Below are 18858 nucleotides of genomic sequence, written 5' to 3'. Positions count from 1 at the left end.
CTTATACTTTGTCCCTCATGATTTGGATTTTTTTTACATGTTCTTCTATATTTGTATGTCTTAATACTAATTTCCCAGCCTCATTCTCTCGAGGTTCCACATTCACCTTCGCCACTCTCTTTTTATGTAGCCATAGAAACTCTAAATGTTCATTTTGATATAACATGCTGGTTTTGCCTCAAAATCAATTTTCACTTTTCTTATGTCCATTTTAGTACTTTGCTGCTGATTCCTGAACCCCCACCCCCCGTTCTACAATATTGTAGTCACTACTTCCTTAGGGATACTCCAAATTTTCTTATTAATTCTTCCTCATAATACATGAGTATTCTTGTCCCATTCAATCACCATGAGTCAAGCTGAAGCATAAATTCTTTATTGCATGAATGCTCAGAGGATACAATACTGTCGTGCTGTCGTCTCCGCTCCTAGTTCCCTCTGACCCCCTGGTGGTTGAATTCCACCCTCCCAACAGCTGGTTAGCCTGGATAGGGATTGTAATATAGTTGTATAATAGTTTAATTTGGTATATTTGTTTGTATTGTATTCTGGTGGTGGGTTCTGTTTTGTTTTATTGCATTGTAAATATTGTTTATAAATAATTGAATACATTTTTTGATTTTAAAAAAACCAGCTGGTTAGCATATACAAAAACCTGGACTGGAACAGGAACCGGATATACATCATAGAACACAGACACGATCAGGTCAGTTAATATGACTGATCCATAATGAGTAACTCTAAAATACTTTGATCCTGAATAAGTTCTCCAACATGGAGACAAAAGAGACTGCCGATGCTGGAATCTTGAGCAAGACACAGAACAACCCTGATCCTAACCTATCACCCTACCACATCCAACACATCATTCTCTAACATTTCCACCACCTTCAACGTGATCCCGCCACCACTCATATCTTCCCGTCGCTACTTCTTTCTGTAGAAATCACTCCCTCCACAACTCCTTGGTTCATCCCTCATTCCTCTCATTCCTCCCAATCCATTCCCACCTCAGGTACTTTCTCTTGCAACGCAGGAGACGTAACAGCAATACCCACACCTCCTCTCTCACTTCTTTCCAGAGCGCAGCAGTCCTTTCAAGTGAGACAGATGCACATGTCCACCTCTTCAAACTTTGCCAACTGCATCTTTACATCAGCAAGACCATTTATAGATTAGGCGACCATTTTGCCGAACACTTGCACTCTGTCTGCCAAGACCTTCTGGCTCCACCATTCCTAAATCTTTTAACTCCCCTTCATATTCCCATGCTGATTATTCTATCCTTAGGCTCCACCATTGCTGAAGTGAGGCCAAGGCAAACTGCTTGAACAGCACCTCATATTCCGCTTGGGAGCTTACAACTTAATGAATATTGAATTCTCCAAGTAATACCCACCCCCCACTCTGTTTCTCTTTCCCATGCCTCCCACATCCATCCCGATGTACCCCATTTTTCACACCATCTCCCACAACACCCTGTTCCTTTCCATCCCTGAATCACCCATTTCCCTTTTCCCACCCTCACCCCCCTCTTTCCCCTCCACATGTCCCTTTCCACCCATCTCCTATCTTCCAGCTTTACATTTCACTCCTCCTCTGCCCTCCTTATCCGACACCCTTTTGTCTTTTTATCTCTAGCCTTTGTCATTTACTCCACCCATCTGACAAACAAACCCCCCTCACTAGTATCCACTTGCCATGCTTTGTCCTGCCCCCATTTCTCTTTTCAAACGTCCTCCAATCAGTCTGAAGAAGGGTCCCAAACTGAAACGTAGCCTGTCTAATCCCCCACCGCCATATGATGCATCGCCCGCTAAGATCCTCCAGCAGTTTGTGTTTTGCTTTAGTTTTGCAACATAGTGCTCTTAAGAACAATCCCTGATACACTCCACAAGTTATTCTTCTGCATTATGATTGTCAGTTTAGTTTATCCAATCAAGATGCAGATAAAATATTCCATGATAATTCCAGTCACTTCATCCAGCCCCATCACCTGCAACCATCTCTGTAAAGTTAGGAATATCAGTTCCAAATCTGATTGAATATTGATTGTAATTAAATGTAACTTTTTCATTCCAACTCCAAAACTGATGGTTTCCATCATATTGGCAGCGAAAAAAGGTGGCGTACTTTATTTCATAATACTGACATAACCCAGGAGTTTAAGTACATCCATACTACTTTTGTGCTGTATGTTGGTCATTTATGTCAACCTGGGAATTTAGACATGGCAAACTCCATTCAGATGAATAAGAGAAAAAAAGCAACAGTTGTCCGTTTCCCTCAACAAATGCTGCCTAACCCGCTAAATTCCTGCAGCAGAATGTTTTTTGTTCAAATAATAGATACAGTTGTCGGGGATATGATCTGAATTGTCATCTTTCAACAATTAACCTTTTTTATTTGTTGGTAATTATGTTGATCTTGCTGTTTTCTGTAACTGTTTTAAATGGTCTTACTTCCTTGGTTACTAAATGGTGCTTGATATGGATTAAATAAACAAGTATTGCATTATGTTCATATATGTAAACCATTGCCTTATATATATTAAGTCACCGATGTAATATAATCCCACCATCAGCAAGTCAGAAACACTGATCTACAGTATAATTTACAAACTAAAAACTGTAGAGAGGGAAAAAAACAAAATACAATAACAATACAGACCATTGCTTATCTCAGATTAATTATCAAAATGTCCGAAAATTCAAAATACAGGAAATTAAAGATATGAACTGTAGACAGTGGGATTAAAAATATGTCTGAAGAACTGAACTAATCCAATAACATCAAAAATAGGTCACATCAATCCAATTGGTTACACTCAAATTTGAATCAAGTGGAAATACTGTTATAATATTGCTAAACATACAATGCATTTTGAGGAACAGTGTAACCACTTGAATGTGGGAATGTGTTTTTTTGTGCCATGGCCTGGGGCAGTAATGAGATCAGAGCAGGCCACCACCCAACTAGAAGATCATGTCAAGTCAAGTCGTTTGTTTGTCACATACACATACAAGATGTGCAAAAATGAAAGTGGCAATGCCTGCGGATTGTGCAAAAAAAATTACAATTACAGCATAAAAATTAAAATTAATACAGAAAAAAATATTTAGTCCCTGGAGATATAATAGTTAACAGTCCTGATGGCCTGTGGGAAGAAACTCCGTCTCATCCTCTCCGTTTTCACAGCATGACAGCGGAGGCGTTTGCCTGACCGTAGCAGCTGGAACAGTCCGTTGTTGGGGTGGTAGGGGTCCCCCATAATCTTGCTTGCTCTTGATCTGCACCTCCTGATGTATAGGTCCTGCAGGGGGGCGAGTGTAGTTCCCATGGTGCGTTTTGCCGAATGCACTACTCTCTGCAGGGCCTTCCTGTCCTGGGCAGAGCTGTTCCCAAACCAGATTGAAATGTTGCCGGACAGGATGCTCTCTACAGCCCCAGAGTAGAAGCATTGAAGGATCCTCAGAGACACTGAATTTCCTCAGCTGTCTGATGTGGTAAAGGTGCTGCCTTGCCTTACCCACCATTGCGGCAATGTGCGTTGTCCATGTCAGATCCTCTTTGATGTGGACTCCCAGGTATTTAAAACTGCTCACCCTATCCACAGTACTCCCATTTATTTCCAGTGGCGTGTACGTCCTTGGATGCTGAGCCCTTCTAAAATCCACAATCAGCTCCTTCGTTTTTTTGACATTCAAGAGGAGGCTATTGTCCCGACACCAGAGTGCCAGATCAGCCACCTCCTCCCGGTAGGCCTTCTCATCGTTGTCGGAGATCCGGCCCACCACCACAGTGTCATCAGCAAACTTGATGATGGAGTTTGAGCTGAACCTGGCCACAGTCATGTGTGTACAGGGAGTACAGTAGGGGGCTAAGGACGCAACCCTGGGGGGATCCTGTGTTCAGGGTGAAGCTGAACTAAAGTCAATGAACAGCATCCTCACATAGCCCCCTTCTGGCTGTCCAGATGAGAGAGAGCGGTGTGCAGAACCTGGGAGTCATCGTCCATGGATCTGTTCAGACGGTATGCGAACTGCAGTGGGTCCATGTTGTGAGGAAGGAGGGCACAGATGTGGTTCTTGATTAGTCTCTCGAAGCATTTCATGACAACCGAGGTGAGGGCCACCGGTCAGTAGTCATTCAAACAAGCTGGAGAGGCATTGATGCCGTCAACAAAGATGACAATTTCAGTTCAAATATGCTTGCTGCCCAAAACAGTGAAATAATGACAACGATGACACAGATTGAAGGAAATAGGATTTTAAATTTTAAATTAAAATCTAGAATAGGCGGGTTGTTTGATGAGATAAAATTGGACAGATAAGGTTTGCATCGGCTGGAATTTGGAAGAATGATTTAAAGATTTACAATCATATGGGGTCTTGAAAAACTGGATATGCTCAGAACTAAGTATCGTTAAGTGGTCACCCATTTAAGGCGTTGTTTTTCTCAGAGCATCACAAGTCTTGGAATTTTCTTCCTCAAAAAGCAGTGGATGTAGATTTTTTTTAACATTTTGATGGCACAGATAAATCAATAGTTGGCAAGCAACAGGATGAATGGTGTATTTAGGGTGTATTTAGTTGAGTTTACAATCAGATCAGTCATGAACTTAGTAAATGACAAAGAAACCTTGCTGAACCCATAGCCTTCTTCTGCTATTACTTTGTGAAACTTAACAAGTCTTAACTGATATAAACGTGCAGCAGAGAGGGAGTTGTATGAAAAAGCCATTTGTTAAGAAACGTACAAAATGCGTTATAAAATGATGCTGGAAGGAATCATGCAAGTTACAGATGTTAGAATTCCTTTTTCTCAAGTTGATTTGGGATCTTGGGGTATTGCATTATATTAAATTTGAGAATTAAATCTGAATCAGTATTGCAATAGAGCGATAGAAATCTGTAGCAGAAAAGAAATCTGTCCATAATTATCCATAGTGTGGACAGTGTATTCCAGGTGAAAAACACATCACACATAATAAGGTCCGAGAGACACATACAATGCACAATAGGCAAATGAGCATTAATAGTGCCATAGGTTCTGGGTGAGGGCAGTCAAAAGGGAACTAAATAATGTAGAAGAGGAGGGCAGCGAAACGTCACCCGTTCCTCCTCTCCAGACACGCTGCCCGACCCGCTGAGTTACTCCAGCATTTTGTGTAAGAAAATAACTGCAGATGCTGGTACAAATCGAAGGTATTTATTCACAAAATGCTGGAGTAACTCAGCAGGTCAGGCAGCATCTCAGGAGAGAAGGCATGGGTGACGTTTCGGGTCGAGACCCTTCTTCAGACTGATGTCAGGGGGGCGGGACAAAGGAAGGATATAGGTGGAGACAGGAAGTTAGAGGGAGAACTGGGAAGGGGGAGGGGGGGGGGGAGAGGGACAGAGGAACTATCTAAAGTTGGAGAAGTCAATGTTCATACCGCTGGGCTGCAAGCTGCCCAAGCAAAATATGAGGTGCTGTTCCTCCAATTTCCAGTGGGCCTCACTATGGCACTGGAGGAGGCCCATGACAGAAAGGTCTGACTGGGAGTGGGAGGGGGAGTTGAAGTGCTCAGCCACCGGGAGATCAGGTTGGTTAAGGCGGACTGAGCGAAGGTGTTAAGCGAAACGATGCCGAGCCTGCGTTTGTACGATATACGGCGAAACCAAATGTAGGCTCGGCAATCGTTTTGCACCTCATATTTCGCTTGGGCAGCTTGCAGCCCAGCGGTATGAACATTGACTTCTCCAACTTTAGATAGTTCCTCTGTCCCTCTCTTCCCCCCCCCCCCTCCCCTTCCCAGTTCTCCCTCTAGCTTCCTGTCTCCACCTATATCCTTCCTTTGTCCCGCCCCCCTGACATCAGTCTGAAGAAGGGTCTCAACCCGAAACGTCACCCATTCCTTCTCTCCAGAGATGCTGCCTGACCTGCTGAGTTACTCCAGCATTTTGTGAATAAATACCAGCATTTTGTGATTACCTTAAATAATGTAGAAGTCAGGGTGTGAGGCAGGTTGATGACAAAGGCTAAAACAAACAAGCGACTGGAGAAACAATGGAAGTTTAACAAGAATGTTGACTGTGACTCACTTCATATTATTTCTCACATTGGAACATTTGGTTCCTGAAAGAACCAACCATCAAAATATCTTGGTGTTTGATTATTTCAATCAGAAAGAATCTTATTCTCTGTCACAAATTTATGAGAAAATAAAATGCACTCTTTTTCAGAACTGTTCTAGCTGTTCAGTCCGGGGGACTGAATTCTGGAGGCTGTGCCATGCAGCAGAAACTTTGTGAACAGTCTCCAGCATTCAATCAAGCTGAGAAAATGAAAACCAGTGAGTCACTGTGACTGGCAAGATCACATTTGGGTGTTAAATCAATTTGCAGGACACTCCCATTCATGTTTGAATAAATGCAACGGCTGAAATGAAGAAAATCACTACCTGGCTCAGCCATAATTCCTCTGCAATAAATGGCAGGAGTCCCACTGGTATATTTCTATAAAATCAGGATGAATAGATTTCAATTCATCGACTAGTTCCACCACATAGCTTGCAAAATTGGTACACAAACATGAGCCCATAACAGTTTATTTTTAAAGTTTATAAGATAACATTGCAAGAGAGGAAAAGATACAAACAGAACTGCCCTGGAAGATCCTTTGTTTCTGCCTGATTCTGCCCCATTGAAATCATTTTCACATACCTCGACTCCATCCTATCCCCTCTGGTCCAATCTCCCACGACCTATATCCAAGAGACCCCACACAAATACTTTCATGACTTCCATTTCCCAGGCCCCATTCCCTCATCTTTACAATGGACATTCAGTCACTCTACACCTCCCCTATCAGGAAGGCGATCAAAACCCTCCGTTTCTCCCTCAACCGCAGAACCAGCCAATTTCCCTCTGCAAACATGCTTCTCCATCCAGTGTTGCTGGTCCTCACTCTCAACAACTTCTCCTTCGACTCCTCCCAATTCCTCTAAATCAAAGGCATTGCCATTCACATGGGCCCTAGTTACGCCTGTCTCTCTGTAGGGTACGTCGAAAAATCACTCTTCCAAACGTACACTGGCTCTATCCCCAAATATCCCCGTTACATTGATGGCTACATTGGGGCCACCTCCTGCACCCATGCGGAACTCATGAACTTCATTAACTTCACTATCAATTACCATCCCACATTCAAATTCACTTGGACCATCTCCGACACTTCCCTCCCCTTTGTTGTTCTCACCGTCTCCACCACAGGAGGCAGACTATCAACTGACGTCTATTACAAACCTACTGACTCCCATAGCTGTCTAGACTACACCTCTTTCCATCAAGCCCCTTGCAAAGACTCTATACCGTACTCCCAATTCTTTCATCTCTGCCGCATTTGCACCTAAGATGATATGTTAAATACCAGGACATCCAAGATGTCCTCATATTTCTGGAATGGGGGTTCCCCTCTTCTATCATAGATTAGCCCCTCAAAGAGTGTCTCCTCGGTATCCCATAGCTCCATTCTTGCTCTCCCTCTCCCCAATCGCAACAGGAACAGAGTCTCCTGAGTCCTCCCTTTCACCCCATCAGCCTTCGCATACAGCACATAATCCTCCGACATTTCGCCAACTCCAACGGGATTCTACCACAAGTCACATTTTTCCATCTCCACCCTTTTCCACAGAGTTCGTCCCCTCCGCAACTCCCTGGTTCACTCATCCCTTCCCATCCAAACCACCCCCTCCCCAGGTACTTTCCCCTGAAACCACAGGAGATGCAACTCCCTATACCTCTTCCCTCGACTTTATCCAGGGACCCCGACAGTCCTTTCAGGTGAGGCAGAGGTTTACATGCACCCCCTCCTATCTCATCTACTGTATGTGTTTTTCAAGGTGTGGAATCCAATATATTGGCGAGACCAAGCGCATGGTCATGACCAACTTCATTTACTGCATCCAGTGTTCTGGTGGCCTCCTGTACATCAGCGGGACCAAACATACACTCAACGACCATTTCGCCGAACATTTGTACTCGATCAGCCAAGGCCTATGGGATCTCCCGGTTGCGAACCATTTTAATTCCTCTTCCCATTCGCATACTGGCTTTTCCGTCCTGGGTCTCCTCCAATGCCAGAGTGAGGCCACACGCAAATATGAAGAACAACACCTCATATTCTACTTGTGTAGCCTGCAACCCCATGGTATGAATACTGAATTCTCCTTTAACTAACGACAAAACCCCCCTCTCTTCTTCCCCTATAACTGCCGCGCCTTCTTTCCCTTCCTCTCCCCTTCCATCGACATTCCTTCAGACATTGTGTGCCGAAGGGACTGTTCCTGTCCTGCATTTTTCTATGTTCTAATGGTTTCCCATGCAGTTAATCAGATATCCACATAATTCAACAGTGACATACTGTGCATAATGTTAGAAGAGCAGAAATCCACAGGAAAAAAAAGCATTTAGGAGTTAGCGAAACAATTTACATTTAATATTTAAATGCTCACTGGTCTACCTGAATAACACAATGTTAAGAGATAGAAATATGGCATCTGCCAAAAAACTAAAAATAAACACACATTCTATTGAAATAAAATGGACAGAAAAAAATTGTAGGCTGATATATGTGCAAATCTGATGGCAAGACTTATAGCAAGGAGATTTTGCATCTGTCTGGGATGGAAAGGTAGTCTAATTCTGATAGAGTGGGCTTGAGGTTTTAATTATGGTGAACTGCAAAAAGTAGATGAACAGTATATCATACTGTATGAATCCCTCAAAGTCAAATGCAGAGTTTTTAAATGCCAAAGACTGAACACATATTCCAATATAAACTGCGTATGAACATTTGCTTGCTGATGATGGATACTAATCAAATAACAATCATTTTGCCTTCATGATTTATCTTGAAAAGTGATAGATCTTTATTAAAAGATTTGTCTTTTGTGATAAGGAATATGTGAAAGAGACCAATTCCTATTTTATCTCATCACAATCCAAAAGTGCACCAATGTGTTTGAGAACCACCCGACTATTAAATACAAACTTTTCAAACATATGTACAAGGACACACAGTCTCAATCATGAAAGTCTACAACAAACAATATTCCAAAATTTAAGTCACCCAAACCTCAGTAGTCAATCTCTAGTTTGCAAAAGCCATTTGTATTTGTGCAAATTTTCAAGGCAAAATTCGAAGCCATCATTGCCTTGCTCACTGAAGCTTATGTGAGAATAGGCTTTACTCTCAGCATTTGCAAGGCAAAGATCCTCTACCAAACTACCCCCACTGCACAACACCACCATCTGTCATTAAAGGTTCATGGCATTAGTATAGTAAATATGGATCATTTTTTATATCTTGGATGGACGTCAATGTCAAAATTCACCAGTATCTTAATTGCCCCACCACCGTCTGGTCAATTGAGAAAAAAGGTATTTGAAGATCAAGACATTGGACTAGCCACAAAACTCATGGACCACTGAGCAGCAATGTATCCTGTCTTCCTATATACTTCTCAGATCTGATCTACCAACACCACATAACTCAAGATGCTTAAAACATTCTACGAAAACGGTCACTGTAAAAATATTCACTGGCGAGATAAGAAACCATCATCACTGCCCTCTCCCAGTCAACATCTTGAACACTGGGCCCCTTTTTACGCTCAGTTGACCCCAGTGGGTAGGCAGCATCATTTACATGTCTGAAGCCAGACTCCCAAGACATTGTTTTGAGTCCTGTCAGGTTGAAATTACCAGGCAGATATAGGAAACAGCTTCCAAAAGAAAATGTAACATCCTCACTCATTTTTGGAAAGCCCTAGCCCATGACTGCTCAAAATGGAGAAGGAATATTCAGGATGGTATTGCCCACCTGCTGGGTAAATCTTGCTTCATCTGTGGAAATCTGCACTTCCCAGCAATGAAACTCTGTTCCCACATTACCTCAGTAATTTCAAAACCAACAAAACAGCAGTGAAAGCAAGTCACACTCAGTCCTCTGGAACTATCAAAGAAGATGGCATCATTCCTCTACTTAAAATGCTCATGGTCCACTTTGTGTTTATAATCATTTTCTCAGCCTGCTCTGCCATTTCCAATGAATACCTATGTACTCTCAGATCTCTATTTTTTAACCTCCTTTTAGAATTTGGCTCTCCGGTTTACAAAGCATCTTTAATTCTTGCTACCAGAGTCCAACACTTTACATTAGTTTAGTTTAGATACAGCGCAGAAACAGACCCTTCAGCCCACCGAGTCCATGTCATGGTACCTATTATTTCACATTATCTCGAAGGCAGCCTATTATTTGGCACTTTGTAAATTATCTGTAAATGACAGGGCTGCATGGGCGGAGGGATATGGATCATGTGCAGGCAGATGAAGTTAGTTTATCTTGGTATTATATTCGGCACAGACATTGTGGGGCAAAGGGCTCGTCCTTGTGCTGTATTTTTGTATGTTCTATGTAATTAGTAAGACATGATGTGCCACGGATGCCAAGTCATTTACAAAGGGTGGCACGATCAGGGCACAGCGGCGGAGTTGCTGTCTTACAGCGCTTGCAGCGCCGGAGACCCGGGTTCGATCCCGACTATGGGTGCTGTCTGTATGGAGTTTATACATTCTCCTCGTGACTACGTGGGTATTCTCCAAGATCTTCGGTTTCCTCCCACACTCCAAAGACATACAGGTTTGTAGGTTAAATGGCTTGGTATAAATGTAAATTATCCCTAGTGTGTGCAGGACAGTGTTAATCTGCAGGGATCGCTGGTCGGTGCGGACTTGGTGGGCTGAAGGACCTGTTTCTACGGTGTATCTCTTAACTAAAGTCAGTGCAGACATGAAGGACCATATGGTCTCTTCCTTCTATATCTTACATTCTTAAGGAAATATATTTTAACAACCTGGCAACAAATTCATGCTCATTTAATGACTGAGCTTCTGACTGGAAATTTAATGACAAAGGAAACAAGAGAATATGTTTTGTCACTTACAAATCTGTTCTGAATGAGAAGGAACTTAGTATTGAGGCTTTTGAGTGAAAGCCAGTTATACATATTTATACATGTTGGCACAAAAAGTAAATTAGTGCAGAGAGAATGGAGGGATATGGACCATGTGCAGACAGATGAGGTTAGTTTATCTTGGTATTTTATTCGGCACAGACATTGTTGGGCAAAGGGCTTGTCCCTGTGCTGTATTTCTGTACATTCTATGTAATTAGTAAGACATGATGCGCCACGGATCCCAAGTCTCATTATGGAGAGAAAAGCATCAATAATATTGTGGGAGTTTGAGTCAGACATACGGTTTTCACTGTCATTGCTCAGCCATGATTACAGTCTACAAATATACAATTAAAGATGGGAATCTAGAAGTTGTTGACAGTGATCCCATGAGACTCCACAAGCTGTTAAATCCTTACTCTAGAGTATCAGCAACAACTAATGGAAACACAAGGAACTGCAGATGCGGGTTTATAAAAAAGCAACAAAGTGCTGGAGTAACTCAGCAGGTCAGGCAGCATCTTGGGAGAACGTGATTAGGCAACGTTTCAGATCGAGACCCTTACTCTGAGTCTGAAGAAATATAATGACCTTAACATCCTTCTACAATTTCTGAAGGAGTTTATTTTCTCTCTCCTGACGAGCTCAGTTCCTCACAAGCATCACCAACTAATAAAGACTTCTAAAAATCTGGCACATGTCACAAATTATCTTGCCCTTATTACCACCATTAATATCATGACGCAAGTTCCTGTCTAATGTTGCTGATTTCTGAATAACACCAGAGATGGAGAATGTGTTATCTTTGATCCAGCAAACTTGTGGCACAGAAATAGAACATGCAACCATATGCTTGTGCTTGCCACATTTGTCAAAATGGGGTTTTCGAGAAGCTTGCAATACAATAGTGATCTTTTTGGACCTCACAACAGCATGTGATAAGGTGTGGCAGATATGTCTGCCTGTTAAAAGACCAAGAGTACAAGCAACCCCCACATTAAGGCCGTTCAGGTGACTGTAATCCAACCTTTCAGAATTCACATGTCACTTCACAACAATTTGAGATAGAAAATAAAATTTGCTCTCACAGAACTTGTTTGAAACAAAGTAAATTTAAAAAATGATGACCATGCATTTCTTGACGCAGAGATGATGTGGCTTTGCACTATGGATGATTGCGATATGGGCCAATTTTCTGGAGCGAAACTCACCACATAATGGATTGGGGGGGAGCGGGCGCAGGATTTGCCTATGCTCCCTTGTGCCATTGAACCACTAGTCTATGCAAAAAACTAGGATTCAAATGGATGGGAATAATAATGCTTGGAGAAAAAAAGAACTGGTTACCCCCAGGAAGTTTGTTCAAACGCAAACCATGTTCATTTGTATACACCAGTTTAATCACAGAAATTCACCTCTGCATCTGCTGCAGTCGCAGGCCTTCATTTTCCAAGCTGCAAAAGGCTCTGAGTGAAAATATTCGACTACTGTCGTCGAGAGTCAAGAATGTTTGATTGTCATATGTACCTAAGTGGAATAATGAAATTCTCACATGCAGCAAAACAGGTTTCTAAACATAGTACTCAATAGATAATATAATAAACAAACTAAAAGTTCAATAAATAAAAATCCCAATATAGTGCAAAACAAATCAAAGCCCAAAGTCCAAGGCAGTTCCTAATTCAGAGATTAGTTAGAGTTCGTAGTATTCAATAGCCTGATGGTTGTTGTTAAGAAGCTGTTCTTGAACATGGGCATTACAGTTTGCAGTATCCTATACCTTCTTCCAGATGGCAGGAGCGAAATGAGACCATGGCCAGGGTCCTTGATGATGTTGACTGCCCTTTCGAGACAGCACCTCCTACAGATTCCTTCGATGGTGGGGTCAGTACCAGGGAAGGACCTGGCAGCAGTCATCACTTTTTGTAATCTCCTTGTCGAACCAGGCCATGATGCAACCAGTCAATATGCTCTCTACTATACACCTAAAGTTCAAGAGAGTATTGGTCAACACACCAAATCACCTCAATCTTCTAATGAAGTAGAGGAGTTTATGATTGCATTAATATGCTGGGTCCAAGATAGATCTTCAGAGATATGCACACCCAGGAACTTGAAGTTGTTGACTCTCTCCACCACCAACCTGTCGATGAAAACAGGTTTGTGGATCCTTGATCCTTTAAATTCAACAATCAGCTACTTAGTCTTACTGACATTGAGAGTTGTTCTAGCACCATTCAATCAGATAATCGATCTCCCTCCTGTACTCCAATTCATTGTTATCTGTAATTCATTCAACAAGGGTGGAACCGTCAACGAATTTAAAGGTGGAGTTGAAACTGTGTCCGACTGCAAAGTCATGGGTATAGAATGGTACAACGGTGTCTCAGCACATAGCCTTGACGTGCCCCTGTGCTGATGACTATTAGGAGGTGTTGATGCCAATTTCTATCAATTGTGTTCTGTTGATGAGGAAGTCCAGTTGCAAAGGGATGCATAGAGACCCAGATCCCTGAGCTTTGTAACAAGTTTGGAGGAGATGATGGTGCTGAACGTCGAGCTGTAGTCTATGCACAACAGCCTGATGTATGTGTTTTTATTGTCCAAGAGGTCTAGTGTAGATTGTTGAGCCAGCAAAATCACATCCCCCCATTGATCTATTGTGGCGGTAGGCAATTTGTAGTGGGTCCAAGTTCTTGGTGAGGCTGGAGTTGATATGCACCAAAACCAACCTTTCAACGCACTTCATCACACGAATGTTAGTGCCACCAGTCGGTAGTCTTTGAGGCATGTCACCTTACTCTTCGTAGGCACTGTTATTACGGATGCCCTTATAAAACAGGTGGCTAGCTCAGAATTCAGCAATGAAAGATTGAGGATGTCCACAAAACTACAGCCAGTTATTTCCTGCAGGTTTTGAGAAAGCAACCAGGTACACCATCAGATCCAGATGCTTTCCAGGGATTCACCTTCTTGAAGGGTCTACTGATGTCAGCTTCGGTGACTGAGATTGCAGTACCATCGGGGACAACGGAGGCCCAAGAAGGCATATCAGAGTTCTCCCTATCGAAGCATGCATTGAGCTCAACTGGGGGTGATACTTCACTGTCATTTGAGTTTCAATTGATTTTGCCTTGTAGGAAGTGTTCACGTGCAAGCCCTGCCACAGCTGCCTTATCTAGTTTAGAGCAAAAATCCCTTTTAGCCTTTTGATGGGCGTATAGAGGTTGTGTTTGGAATTGTTATATGAATCTGCATTGCCAGGCTTGAATTCCGAGGTCTGGTCCTGAGAAGATTGCGGACCTCCTGGCTCAGCCAAGGCTTCTGGTTGGGGAACATTCAGATGGTTTTTGTGGGAACACACTCCTCCGCACATTTCCTTTTGAAGTCGGTAAGAACCATGGCATATTCGTTCAGGTCTGTTCATTCCTCTGCCTCTTCTGACTAGCTCTGTTCAGTCCTCAATGGCGGACTGCACTCTTTTCATCATGCCAGTGCTGGGTCAGAACTAAATATCCCATTGAATAACCAGAGCTGATGCATTAAGCATTCCCAAATTCCTGAGGTAAAATCTTAAACCATAAACTGACAAGCAGAGCCAAATGAATATGACAACAACAAATCTATTCAAAGAGCTTGCAAGCTCTGTATGTGATGCAAATTTCTCAGCCCCAAATAATTAGGTGTTTGCCATCTTGTATTAACACAGATACTGTGCCCAGCATTGGTCAGCACATACTAAAAATGCAAATTTGCATCTTCACAGGAATACTCTGATCAATTCTTCCTTGGCTTCTGATTTTTGAGCCATATTGGTCCTTTCATTTTAGGAAGGAGATTGCAGCCAGTAAGCCATTTGAAAAGCTACATACCAACCTCAATTTACCTTTGTTCAATTATTTTTGATTGGTCTACTCTAGCTCTCAGAGTAACCCCATTCCCCCACTTATTTTCTTATAACCAATTCTCTCAGACATGACCATTGACGACCACCTGATTTTTCCATCGCCAACCTCCAGTAAGGGTATTTTACAGTGGCCAACTAACCTATCAACAAGCACTTTCTTTGGCATGTTGGAAACTGTGACTGTTGGTGGAACTCACAGAACTACATTGGGAATGTGCAAACTCTACTCAGACATCTCCAGTGGTCAGAATCAAACACTAGTTTCTGGAGCTGCGACACTCCACGCTATCTGCAGCACCATTATGCCATGACACCATCAGTGGGTCATTCTTAACTGATTCAGAACTGAACATAACCTCTGCCTCAATCACATAATTGCATCTGTGACATAATGCAAACATTGCAACATCATTGACAGTCTACTCAATTCAGCTGTGGACTCCAGGACCTCCACTTGACCATTAAATATTTTATTGATTAGATTAATAAATATTCAAATATGACATAAATAAATTTAATTAACATTTCAAAATCATGCCATTCATAACCTTTTCTTACTAATCCTCCCAAAGAATACACCACTCTACTCCAAATCCATTTATCAATTTTTTGCATAATTCACCACCTTGCCTACATCATCCTGAAGTTTTGCATCCAAATAATATTTTTAATGTTGGTGCACTTCCATCATTTTAATAAACATTACCAATGGCACATTATCAAATGCTTTCTGAAAGTCTGTTATCACAAGATTTGCTGCACCAACCTTGGCTATTATTTCAAACAATTTAACTAAATTGGTCAACACAATATGTCTTGAATAAAAACTGGAAAGCAACAAAATCTGCATGTGCTGAAAATCTGAAATACAACAGAAAATAAAACAGAAAAAGCTAAAAAATACTTAACATGTCAGAAAATATCTAACATTCTCTACACATGTCAGCTAAAGAATACAAATATTCACTTCCCTCTCGTAGTGGATCACCAAAAGCAAATGTGTCATCTCGACAACCTTAGTTTCCAGCCCATCACAGATGTTCTCCACTTTGCAACTTCAAACACACAATGACTTTATCACTTTCCCAGTTCTGATGAGGGGTTATTCACCTTAACTTTTAACTCTGTTTCTCTCTACAGAACCTACCTTACCTGCTGAATATTTCCAGCCTCCAACAAATCTTTGTTTATTTTAACCATGATTATTACTACTTCACTGACGTTAGGCTAACACTCCACTTTATACCTTTCTTCCTTCATGATAGTAAAATAATATTAGACAATAGACAATAGGTGCAAGAGTAGGCCATTCGGCCCTTTGTGCCAGCATCGCCATTCACCGTGATCATGGCTGATCATGCACAATCAGTACCCCGTTCCTGCCTTCTCCCCATATCCCCTGACTCCACTATCATTAAGAGCTCTATATAACTCTCTCTCGAAAGCATCCAGAGAATTGGCCTCCACTGCCTTCTGAGGCAGAGAATTCCACAGCTTCACAACTCTCTGAGTAAAACAGTTCTTCCTCATCCCTGTTCTAAATGGCCTACCCCTTATTCTTAAACTGTGGCCTCTGGTTCGGGACTCCCCCAACATCGGGAAAATGTTTCCTGCCTCTAACATGTCCAATCCCTTAATAATGTTATATATTTCAACAAGATCCCCTCTCATCCTTCTAAATTCCAGAGTATACAAGCCCAGTCGCTCCAGTCTTTCAACGTTCAACAGTCCCGCCATTCCGGGAATTAACCTCGTGAACCTATGCTAATCAGCTAATTCCAGCATTCAATGTTGTTGGAAAGATTACAACCACCATCTTACTTTTGTATCTTTGCTTCTTTCAGCAGCCAGTTATATTTCACCTGATAAGCTGACGTATCTTTTCAGTATGTGTTGTCTCTCTATTATTATCTACCCATATGTTTAACTCTTTATTATAGCCTCACTTCATCTGCCTTCTCATGAAGAATCAAAACGGCTATTTAACGTGAAGACTAATAACAAGATGTGAACTTGATAAGAAGGTTGGGTAAAAGTCAGGAGACAACGTGGAATAATTGAATCACTTTCAGGGTCAGCAGCTCATTTCTAACTGAGTGCCGCAGAGATCAGTATTGGGACCGCAGTTATTCACAATTTATATCAACAATACAGAAGATAAGACAGTTTCTTAGATGCCCTAGTGCACCTTAATGCCACAATATAAATAAAAGTTGCTGCAAAATCAAGAACAATTCAGAAATTATATCAAAATATAGTTGGAGAAAGAAGATTTAGCAACAGAGCCCAAGTGATGCTGACTTGCTTGCAAACTCAGTCCCAGTTCTTAAAAAACAAAAACATTTTAAGTGCAGCAATTGTGCTAAATAAGTTAGTACAGCGTGTTCAATTCTTTGACACACATAACTAAAAGCAAGATGAAAGAAATAATTTCCATTTTTGATGGTACTAAGTCAATCTGCTCATTTTAGTTCAGCTTAGTTTAGAGATATAGCGTGAAAACAGGCCCTTCGGCCCACCGAGTCCACGCCGACCAGCAATCCCCACACATTAACACCATCCTATACACGAGGGACAACTTACACACTTATACTAAGCCAATTAACCCATTCACCTACACGTCTTTGGAGTGTAGGAGGAAACCGAAGATCTCGGAGAAAACCCATGCTGTCATGGGGAGAACGGACAAACTCTGTACAGACAGCACCCGTAACCGGGATCGAACCGGGTGCTGCAAGCACTGTAAGGCAGCAACTCTACTGCTGCACCACCGTGTCGTCCTCATCTTACAAATCACTTAGTTATCAAAAGACAAGCAATTGCAACAACGATAGAATCGCCTAAATAAGCAAATTGTGAAGTTCCCAATCGATATTTCCAGAGACAATAGACAATAGACAATAGACAATAGGTGCAGGAGTAGGCCATTCAGCCCTTCGAGCCAGCACCGCCATTCAATGCGATCATGGCTGATCACTCTCAATCAATACCCCGTTCCTTTTAATTTAAATAATGTGGTTGATAAATAATTTCCGTCTGTTTTATGTTTGCAATTAATTAGAAAAGTAATTGGTAACGATGCAAATCTGCTTCTAAAGTAGCTAGGAAACATCAATACTGTCATCAATACCCTAAAACACTGTCACAGGTTCAGAATGTTGACAGTATATTTGCTTCTCTTCAGGTACCATGTTCCCAATCTCAGCTGTGCAGTCAAAAGACAGGTTATCGGAGAATAATTTTTTTTCCAACAATATTTTCTGGGAGCTAAGATAAAGTGTCAAGATTTGTGAGTTATACCATTAAGAGAGCTGTATTGGGAATCAGCCTTTCTTGCAGTTAATATTCAATTTTCATCAAAAATAACCAAAACATTAAGAAATGTATTCAATAACAAATGAATCAGCAATCATGCTGCCATATTATTTTGCAGGTGCTTTGCAGTTTATGGCTTTATATATATCTAACCCCGTTTCCAAAGCAACGCACAGCACTGTGGCAGATATAATAGGCTCACAACTACATCTGTCACTCTATGGAAGAGGACATGATCTGCAACCATCCTTAAACCCAGAAATGTAAAGCTATAGGCATATTAATATATATTTTTATTATTTTTTAAATCATCACAAATCTTGCCATTTTCAATTTTTTTTTTTTTAATGGTTATAGTTCAAGTTAGGATTCAGAACACAATCCCAGTTTATAAAATCAAGCCTCAGATTACTGAGCAAAGTAATCTTCAAAGTCTACCATCTGGCAGGCAATTATGAAGATCTACCAATTTATCGGTGACATATATTTCAAGGAAATGTTTACATAAATAAGACTTCTTGAAGAGTCACTGGAGCAATTCAGCACGTTGTCGTCCACGTTTTATTCATTACTGTCTTTTTATGATTTTCATATTTAAGTAAACTGCAAAGGGTTTACAAGTGCCCACCATTGC

At 41.5% G+C, this 18858-nt stretch overlaps 1 protein-coding gene across 4 annotated transcripts in view; it reads right to left on the bottom strand.

The window, feature by feature from the left end:
* The window catches only part of LOC144592116 (protein unc-13 homolog B-like), a 344358-nt gene that overhangs the window by 243035 nt on the left and 82465 nt on the right, over positions 1 to 18858 (bottom strand). The window lies entirely within an intron of this gene.

This window comes from Rhinoraja longicauda, chromosome 1 (genome assembly GCF_053455715.1).
Source record: "Rhinoraja longicauda isolate Sanriku21f chromosome 1, sRhiLon1.1, whole genome shotgun sequence".
Lineage (NCBI taxonomy): Eukaryota > Metazoa > Chordata > Chondrichthyes > Rajiformes > Arhynchobatidae > Rhinoraja > Rhinoraja longicauda.
Note: the sequence above shows the minus strand (reverse complement) of the source record. Positions and strands in the feature narration are given on the sequence as shown.